This window comes from Mesoplodon bidens, assembly GCF_964165515.1.
Source record: "Mesoplodon bidens genome assembly, contig: HAP1_SCAFFOLD_72, whole genome shotgun sequence".
In the NCBI taxonomy this organism is placed as follows: domain Eukaryota; kingdom Metazoa; phylum Chordata; class Mammalia; order Artiodactyla; family Ziphiidae; genus Mesoplodon; species Mesoplodon bidens.
This window is the reverse complement of record NW_027671438.1, coordinates 837,138-848,008: the sequence shown is the minus strand read 5'-3', so window position 1 is coordinate 848,008 and position 10,871 is coordinate 837,138. Positions and strand designations below refer to the sequence as shown.

Sequence of the window (10,871 nt, the reverse complement as noted above, 5' to 3'; positions counted from 1 at the left end):
TCCTGCCCTGCCCCTAGGTTCTTCATAACCATTTTTTCTTTTTTTTTATATTCCATATATATGTGTTAGCATATGGTATTTGTTTTTCCCTTTCTGACTTACTTCACTCTGTATGACAGTCTCTAGGTCAATCCACCTCACTACAAAAAACTCAATTTCATTTCTTTTTATGGCTGAGTAATATTCCATTGTATATATGGGCCACATTTTTTTATTTTTTGTGGTAAGTGGGCTTCTCACTGTTGCGGCTTCTCCCGTTGCGGAGTACAGGCTCTGGACACGCCGGCTCAGCAGCCATGGATTATGGGCTCAGCCACCCCGCAGCATGTGGTATCTTCCTGGAGCGGGGCATGACCCGTGTCCCCTGCATCAGCAGGCAGACTCCCAACCACTGCACCACCAGGGAATCCCTGTGCCACATCTTTATCCATTCGTCTGTCGATCCTGCCGACACTTTTACTTTACTCAATTGAGACCAATGTCAGACTTGTAAGGTAATAAATTTACCTTGTTTTGAGTCACTAAATTTGTGGTAATTTGTATGAAAGCAATAAAAAACAAATACAGAGGTTCTACAAGAGCCAGGCTATATATTTATACTTAAGTATTTCTGAAATGAATTTAACATTGTGATTGACAGCAACAGCAGCAGCTTCCATGGGATCCCATCACACACCGGAGGAAAAGCAGCCTAATACAAAGCAGTGACAGCAGCAGGTCACTGCCCCACACTTGGAGTAGAGGGGCCCTTGTTCTACTGTAGCAGCAGCATAGCCTGAATGGGAACCCATCCTCCTGTGGCACTAGTCCCATCAACATTAGTGTAATCGGCTAGCATCTGCTGAGCCAACAGGCCCCACATATACAAACCCTCCAACTCAGCAGCATTAAGTGAGCCAGGCTCAGGGTTTCCTGAAACTCATATCCAATGGCACTGGAAAGACCAGATATCACCTACACTTATGAAAACATAAAAAAACAAAAACAGAACACTGGGAACTTCAGAAAGAAAAGGGGAACAATGGAATGGGTGAAAACAAATGGGGTAAATAGAAGAGACTATCATTAGTCTCATGAGTTTCTTAAATACTATATGATGGTCCAAGCAAAAATTAGGACACCATCTGATGTGGTACTCAATGTAGAGAAAGGAAATACTACAGAAAATCATACTTTAAAACTGGGGAATATTAAGAGACCTAAATGGAAGTAAAATTTTGAAACTTCACTTGAAGTAATAAAACACTGATTCCAGTAGACTATGATAAGTTACATACGTATACTGTAATGCCAAAAGCAACCACTAAGAAAACTATACACACAGTATACACAAATGATTATAAATAAATTAATTAAAATGGGCTTATTAAAAATGTTTAAGTAACCCACAAGAAGGCAAAATAAGAGAAACACAAGATTGAGAAACTAAGGTAAAAGACAAAACAAAAAATAAAATGGTAGACCTAATCTTTAACATAGCGATAATTACATTAACTGTAAATGATCTAAGTAACCAAGTCAAAGACAGAGATTGGAAGAGTAGATTAAAAAATCACAAGCATGATCCAAGTATATACTGTCTATAAGAAGCTTACTTTAAACATCATGATATAGGTAGTTCAGAGTAAAAGGATGAAAATGATATATCATGTGAACATTAATCAGAAAAAGCAGGAATGGATAAATTAATATCAGATAAAGTAGATTTCAGAGCAAAGGAAATTATTAGGGGCAAACAGGGTCATTACATAAAGATAACAGGAATAATCCACCTAGATGACCTAGGGATACTAAATGTGTGTGCACCAAACAACAGAACTTCAAAATACATGAAGCAAACACTGAAAAAGGTAGTAAAAGGAGAAAATTTTAAATCCACAATTATTATTTGAGACTTCAACACAGCAATTTATAGAACTACCAGACAGAAAAATCAGCAAGGATATGGAAGAACTGAAAACATCATCAATCAACAGGACATAACTGACATTTAAAGAACACACTCAATAAGAGCAGGATACATATTCAAGTGTCCGTGGAACATTCACTCATATACCATATACTGGGTGATAAAAAAAACATTAGCAGATTTAAAAGAATTAAAATCATAGAGAGTATGTTCTCTAGCCATAATGCAATCAGACTAGAAATCAATAACAGAAAGACAACAGGAGAATCTTCAATCACATGAAAACTAAACATCACAATTCCAAAGAACTCATGGGTAAAAAAGACAGCGTCAAGGAAAAAATTTTTAATGCATAGAATAAAAGAAAATGGAGATATAACAGATCCAAGTTTGTGGAATGAAGTGAAAGTAATGCTAAAAGGGAAGTTTATAGAACTAAACTGGGAAATAAAATATTTCAAAGCAATAATCTCATGTTCTATATTACAATAGTAAAAAAGGAAGAGGAAAAAACACTAAACAAGCAGAAAGAAGGAAATAATAAAGATGAAACAGACATCCATGAAACTGAAAACAGGAAAATGGGGGGGGAAATCAATGAAACAAAAGGCTGGTTCTTGGAAATAAACAATTTAATCAATAAAGATCTAGCAAGACTGATAAAGGTAAAAACAGAGATGGCACAAATCACAGATATCAGATATGCAACCAGGGATACCATGACATATCCTGCAGGTTAATAAGGGACAAGTTATTATGAACAAGTCTACACTCTAAATTCAAAAATGTAGATGAAATGGGCCAATTCTTCTACACCCAAAACTACCAAAACTCAGCCAAGATGAAATAGATAATCTCAATTTTCCTGTAACCATTAGAAACACTGATTTTTCATATAAAAACTCCCAAAAGAAATATTCAGGCTTAGGTGTTTCACTTTTACCCAAGACTTAAAGAATTAAAACCAATTTTACATGATTTGATAAGAAATAGAAGTAGAGGGAACAGTTCCTAATTAATTTTATGAAGCCAGTATTACCTTGATACCAAAACCAGACAGGAATAGTATAAAAAGAAGAAGACTATAGACCAATATGTTTTATGAAATTGCCTGTAAAAATCTTCAGCCAGATATTAGCAAATTAAATCCAGAAATATATAAAAAGAATAATATATCATGACCAAGTGGTATTTATTCCAGTTATGCAAAGTTGGTTAAATATTTGAAAATCAAACAATGTAATCCACCATATCCAATAGATTAAGGGGGAAAAGTCATGTGATCCTATCCATTAATGCAGAGAAAGCATTTGACAAAATCCAATCCCATTCATGATTTGGCACATATATACAATGACATATTACTCAGCCATAAAAAGAAACAAAATTGAGCTATTTGTAATGAGGTGGATAGACCTAGAGTCTGTCATACAGAGTGAAGTAAGTCAGAAAGAGAAAGCCAAATACCATATGCTAACACATATATATGGAATCTAAGAAAAAATATGTCATGAAGAACCTAGGGGTAAAACAGGAATAAAGACACAGACCTACTTGAGAATGGACTTGAGAATATGGGGAGGGGAAAGGGTAAGCTGTGACAAAGCGAGAGAGAGGCATGGACATATATACACTACCAAACGTAAGGTAGATAGCTAGTGGGAAGCAGCCGCATAGCACAGGGAGATCAGCTCGGTGCTTTGTGACTGCCTGGAGGGGTGGGATAGGGAGGGTGGGAGGGAGGGAGATGCAAGAGGGAAGAGATATGGGAACATATGTATATGTATAACTGATTCACTTTGTTATAAAACAGAAACTAACACACCATTGTGAAGCAATTATACTCCAATAAAGTTGTAAAATAATAATAATAAAATTAAAAAATTTAAAAAAAAGAAGAAAAAAACCCCCAAGCAAACTAGGAATAGAAAAGGAACATACTGAAACTCATAAAGAGGATCTACAAACAACCTATACCGACATTATATTTAACTGTGAAAGACTGAATGCTTTCTCTGTAAGATCAGAAACAAGGCACTGATATCTGCCCTCACCACTTTTATTAAATATATTAATGGAGGTTCTAGTAAGAAAATAAAGCAAAAATAAATAAATACATAAATTTAAAAGTTAAATTTTTAAAACATTTATTTAAAAGATAAAAGGACTATTCCTACTATGTTGAATAGGAAGGAATATATCCTACTGAATGTTGAATAGTAATATATACTATTATATTAAATAAGGAAAAGTAAAACGGTATCTGAAGAGGAGATGATAATCTAAATGGAGAAAATACCAAGGAATCCACAAAAAGCTTGAGAAATAATATTAGTTTGTAAATGTTTTAGAGTACAAATCAACACAGTTTTATCAAATTATATATTAACAACAAATGTATAGAAGATTAAATAAAAATATGTGATGCCATTTACAACTGACCTAAATAAATACTTAAATATAAGCCCAATAAGACATTTATAGGTCCTCTATACTGAAAATTACAAAATGCTGATGAAGAAAAATTTAAAAGTCCCAAACAAATAGTGAGACATACCTTGTTCATGGATTAGAAAACACAACATAATAAAGATGTCAATTCTCCCCAAGTTAAGAGGCTTAACAGAGTTACTCTTAAAATGCCCTCAAGGTTTTTGTGGATATAGACAAGCTTATTCTAAGATTTATGTGGTAAGAAGAGGCTGAAGAGTAGCTAAAACAATTTGTAAAGGAAGATTAAAATGGGAGGAATTAATCTACCCCATTTCAAGATTTTGCAGTAATGATGGAGGTTAGATACACAGATCAATGGAATGGAATAGAGAACCCAGAAATAGTCTGACATAAATACATTTAACTTGTTTTTGACAGCAGTGTGAAAGCTATCAAGGAACAATAGACTTTTCAAAAAATGGTACTGAAACAGTTGGACATCCCTCGACAAAAACAAACAAACAAAAAATGAACCTTGGGGCTTCCCTGGTGGTGCAGTGGTTGAGAGTCTGCCTGCCAATGCAGGGGACACGGGTTTGAGCCCTGGTCCTGGAAGATCCCACATGCCGCAGAGCAACTGGGCCCGTGAGCCACGGCTACTGAGCCTGCGCGTCTGGAGCCTGTGCTCTGCAACAAGACAGGCCGCAACAGTGAGAGGCCTGTGCACCGCGATGAAGAGTGGTCCCCGCTTGCCACAACTAGAGAAAGCCCTCGCACAGAAACGAAGACCCAACACAGCCATAAATAAATAAATAAATAAAGCAAAACTGTCAAAAAAAAAGTCTTAAAAAAAAAAAAAATGAACCTTAACCTAAACCTCCACACCTTACACAAAAATTAAATCAAAGTGGATCATATTCTTAAATGTAAAAGCAGGACATTTTTAGAAAAAAAATAGGAGAAAATCTTTGGCATCTAGAACTATGTGAATAATTCTTAGACTTGACACCGAAAGTATGATCAATAAAAGCAAAAATTGATAAATTGGATCTCATCAAAATGAGTTAAAAATGCTTCATAGAAGATCATTTTAAGTGGATGAAAACTCAAATTACACAGTGGGAAAACATATTTGAAAATCCCACATGAGACAAATGACTTGTATCTATAATATACAAAGAACTCTCCAAACAACTTAAAAAAACCCAACTAGAAAATAGGCAAAAGACAGGAACAGACATTTCATGGAAGAGAATATACACATGGCAAAGAAGCACATGAAAAGATGCTCAACATCATTAGCCATTAGGGAAATGCAAATTAAGACCATAATGAGATATCAGAGAATAACGAAAATTAAAGTATAGTGACAACATCAAATGCTGGCGAGTACATAGAAAAATGATATCACACCACTGGTGGGAAAATAAAATGGTTTAGCCACTCTGAGAAACAGCTTGACAGTCTCTTTTAATCCTAAAAGTAGATTCACCCTACAACACAGTAATTGTACTCTTGAGCATTTATCCAAAAGAAACAAAAACTTAAATAAGTTCCCACAGAAACTTACACATAAATGTTCATAGCAGTTTTATTTATAACAGCCAAAAACTGGCCACTACCCAAATGTCTTTCAATGGATGAATGTTGAAACAAATTGTGATAAAATCTTATGATAGAATACTACCGAGCTACAAAAAGGAACAAATTATTAATATATGCAAAAATTGAAATGAACTTTAAGGGAATGATGCCGAGGGAAAAATTTAAAAAAGCCAATCTCCGAAGATTAAGTAATTCATGATGATATTTACATATTATTCTTAAAATAACAAAACTGTGGAGATGGAGAACAGATTAGAAGTTGCCAAGGGTTAGAGATGGGGGTAGAAAGTACAGCGGGGGATCTTTGTGAGGTTTTTGTGGTCCCAGTACAAATAATACAGCAATCTTGGTTTTAACCCCGAAAGATGTTTAAAAGCAATTCCTAATAAGAGGTGTCCAGATATTTAGCAATGGCAGCAGATTAGAGGTAGAGCTACCCAACGTGACAACTTCAAAACAGATGGTACTAATTCAATGCATATGTTAATTTTAAAAAGGCCAATCACAATACTTAAATGGTATATATCTTAACGATATTACTCTAAGGATCCATCTATACCAGATGGACTAGCGGGATTTTCTGTACATTCAATCTTATTTAAGACAGTAAATCTTATAAGAAGACAGTTAAAAAAAGAAAAAGAAAAAAAAAACCAAACCAACTACAGTTGGATATTCTCATTAGGAAGATGAGGTGAAACTTGCTTAGCTTTAATTAGCACTTGTGACTTGCCCAAAACCTAGATCATGTTTCCCCTAAATTTCATGTTATTTCAAATTTCATGTTTTTCAAATCCAGGGCTAAGGGGTTTGCCAGGATGAGATTTTAAGTGCTCACACAGGGGGAGTCCCTGGCAAACCAGGACAGAGGTCACTCTACATTGAAATGTAAAGCATCCTAAATAACCCTGCCACTGCCCCCAGATACTAGTCTGTGCCAACCAGTGGAGAAAAGGCATTCTCCATTACTACCACGGCAAATGCTGCTGTACTTGCCTTGGCTACTCCCTATCTTTTCCAGGCGTCTCTCCCCTTCACCTGCTGGTGGACGCTTTGGCAGCTGACAATGCAGATATTTTCAAACTTTAAGGTGAATAAAAATCATCTGGAGGGCCAGTTATAACAGAGATCACTGAGCCCCACTAGAGTTGCTGATTCCATAGGGCTGGGACAGGGCCCTAAAACTTGAATATCTGACACATTATCAGGGGACGCTGGTAAAGCTGGTCAGGTTGTTACCGAATGCACGTTCGTGTGTCTGAAGCACAGTGAGGCCAAACAAACCGAAAGGTTGCAGTCTGGAGCAGAGAAAGGTTTATTGCAGGATCGAGCAAGGAGAGGGGTGGCCCGTGTTCCAAAAACCCTGAAATCTCCAAAGGATTTCAGCAAAGCATTTTTAAAGGCCACGTGAGGGAGGGACGTCCCAGGGAATGTGATCAGCTCGTGCACAATCATCTGACTGGCTGATGTTGAGGCCACAGGGCAGGTAACATTATCCATCCTTAGGTGCCATAAGGTCTGGGGGCTGTGTGCTCATGATCATCAAAGAGTTAATTTCTTCCATTGGGTGGTGGTTTTTAGCATCTGAAAACTCAAGAAATATGCCTGAGATACTATTATCTGAGTACTTCAGAGAGGAACTACAGCAGAGGCTATGGGGGATGGGTCTGTCCTAGGAAGGCCCCATAGGGTACTGCTTGGTTACAAGGTGACCATACTTTGAGAACCACTGCTCTAGTGGCTTGGAATGTTAAAGTAATGGAAGAATCCCTTCCCAGATCTAGATCCTAGTATCACCAGCTATTTTGGTGGGGGGAAGGGTAAGTTTTGTCCTTGCTTGGACTTCTTGTTCATTTATATCAAAGCCTATTTGAGGCAGTGCACTCGGCAGTCCTGCAGATCTGTCTTTGGCTTCAACAGTGTTTGGAATGAACAGACCCAGGGACGCTCCTTGCTCCAGCCCCCGACCACCCTCCAACATTGCTTCCTGTCGCAACCTTTGGAATCAGCCACTCAGCTATCCTCAGCCTCCAGGACAGGCCAACACCGTTTTGGGAGCTTAGCTCCTTATCACTGATCAACCACGAGTTCCCAGGTTCGTCAGAATTATTCCATCGAGGTGGAGGCCGCCATCCACCGCCTGTTCAACATGCATCTGTGGACACTTACCTCTCTCTAAGCTTCTATTTCCACAGCAACAGTGGGACTCTGGACAATGGGGGCCACATTTTTCGCCAACTGGCTGAAGAGAAGTGTGAGGGCGCCCAGCGACTCTTGAAAATGCAAAACAAGTGCTGCGGCCGCGCCCTCTTCCAGGATGCGCGGAAGCCTTCTCAAGATGAGTGGGGTAAAACCCAGGACACTGTGCAAGCCGCCATTCTTAGGGAGAAGAACCTGAACCAGGCACTATCGGATCTGCGCGCCCTGCGTCCTGCCCGCGCAGACTCCCACCTCTGTGACTTCCTGGAGAGCCGCTTCCTGGAGGAGCAGCTGAAACTCATCAAGAAGATGGGCGACCACCTGACCAACCTCCGCAGGCTGTGCTGGGCGAGTATCTTTTCGAAAGGCTCACGCTCAAGCACAAACAGGAGTCTCTGAAGTCCAGCGGCCTCTGAGGAGCCCCTCTGGTGTCAGAGCTTCTGCCTGAAGCCCAGCTCTGCAGCCACTAGGCAGCTTTGCAACCGCCCTGGAGCCCTCTCCCAAGCCTTGGACCAAATGGAAACAATAACGCTTTCTGCAGAAGGAAAAAAAAAGCCTATTTGAAACACAAACAGAATAAAGAGAAAAAAAGAAATATATATATATATTCATGTTCTTTTAACATATGAATTGCCCCACTTTATCTGTGTGAAATATGTTTGTTCTCGTTATTGGGCTGGTTCTCAAGCTTTGCTGCTCGTATGAATTACCTAAAGAGCTTTTTTTTTTTTTAGTATTAAATATTTTTTTAAATTGGTTTCTGCTTTACAACAAACTGAATCAGTTATACATATACATCTGTTCCCATATCCCTTCCCCTAAAGAGCTTTTAAGAGAAACTTTGGTGTCTGGGTCCTAGCCCCAGAGATTTTGATTCAGTAGGTCTAGGAAGGAGCCTGGGCACGGGGAGGTCTCAGAGTTCCCCAGGTGATTCTAACATGCAGCAACTTTGTGAACCACCTCTTGGCTTCAATCCAGCTAGTGATCAGATATTAAATCTAAGACACATGGGCTAGTGCGTGAGCTCTGCTGCTAGGTGTGTTCCATTTTCTTCCTCCTGGAAGATTCGTGCCAGGGAAAATGATTGATAGTTGTGTTACTTCTCTGAAATGGATAGAAATTTCCAATTAGCATGAACAGGGGAGGGTGAATGGGTGAATGCAATAAGGTGTATCATTTATGTATTTCCCTATGTGTATGGCTAGAAGCTTCTGCAACTCACGTCTGCCCTACTTTTCATGCGAATGGTAATGCTTATCCTCCTAATGCAGCTGTAAACTTTATAAGCCCATAGGTAGACAGCATCACAAAATATTTACCCCTCCCCACTGGCCCACTCTCAAGCTTCACTCCCATTCCCCAATACACAAATGTACATCAATGCGCTTGAGACCAATATCAACATACTGACCTTCAATTCTTCTACTTTGCAGCTTCCCTCTTATCAGGAGATGTCAGCATTTAGTGCCCAGAGGAGGCATTTCCAGTCATCTCAGCTTAGAGGTCAAATATCCAAATATTCAAATATCCAAAGTAAAAAAGGTTAAAGAAAAGAAGAAGAAGAAGAAGAAGAAAGCAGGGAAGAAGAGAAGGAAACAATTTTCTTATCTCATAGTAATAAGGCAGTTTTCCTTAAAAAAAAATAAAGACTTAAGCCTTAAATTCTCTTTCCTAATCAAAATGTGCTTTTCCGTCTTTAGACTATTCCTCTTATATCCTGTATTATTCATGATGTTTAATTCTTGAAATAGCACATGGCTGAAAACAGAAGCTAACCTCTTGTCCACTATGAATTAAATCTTCTTTTCCTAGGACCTGTCTACAATGTACAATTTGGGGTTTGCCAACATAATTATTTTCTCTGAAATAAGGTACGGCATTTTGCCTTTTCAATATAGAGTTATACAATACATTGTTAACACAACATAGTTAATATAGTCAATATAGTCAATACAACTATAACACACATGATATGATGCCACTTTGGTGATTTTCTTCATCCATGTAATTCTGAAATTTGACAGTATAGTTTTCATATTCTAATGAGCTGAGTATTACCTTTGCAAGGATAGAAAAATAAAATAAATTCATAATATTCTTGTGTGGTTTGCCCCTGGGGTGGATTACCATAATGGGGGCATATTTGAGCCTTTCTCCAAGTCATTAAAAAACCTCCAGCGAGTAGCCCCTTGTCCTCTCCAGGAAATTGCGGGAAAGTATCTTTAATCACAATAATCCTGGGGGGAGAAATCTCGGAAATAAGACATCTGCTTCTGTGCCTTGTTGTTTTGCAGAATAGCAATGATTGCTTTAGCAGCTTCTATTGCCATATGTGTATAGTAAGTAAATGAACATAAAATTGAATGAACGCATAGAAGAAGGATAAACCCACCCAGTTTAACAAATCCACTCTCTCACCTGCTGTGCCCTGAAACATGAAAGAAAGAATCACGGGACCATAAGGATTCATAAAATAACAGTCTCTGTTAACAATATTGACAGGAGGTATAAGGATGATTTGTCTGATGTGGGACCAACAGCTTAACTGCTTAATTCATTTTTTAAGGGCAAATCATTCATTTATTGTTTAAAGATTTCAAGACAACATCTGAATTTTTGTAGCACAATTTAAATGTTTTACTTTTTTGATAAAGCAGAGTATAATAGAAAAACAATTAGTTTCCAGTAATATCTATATCTCTATTCAGAATTGTCTTCCACAGAC

The 10,871-nt window shown here is 38.0% G+C and overlaps 1 pseudogene across 1 annotated transcript; it reads left to right on the top strand.

Annotated features, from left to right (window-relative positions):
- Positions 1 to 325: 325 nt before the first annotated feature.
- Positions 326 to 8,562, top strand: LOC308611369 (ferritin light chain-like; annotated as a pseudogene). The gene is made up of 2 exons: positions 326 to 330; positions 8,036 to 8,562. The product of its transcript is annotated as a ferritin light chain-like (transcript).
- Positions 8,563 to 10,871: the final 2,309 nt, after the last annotated feature.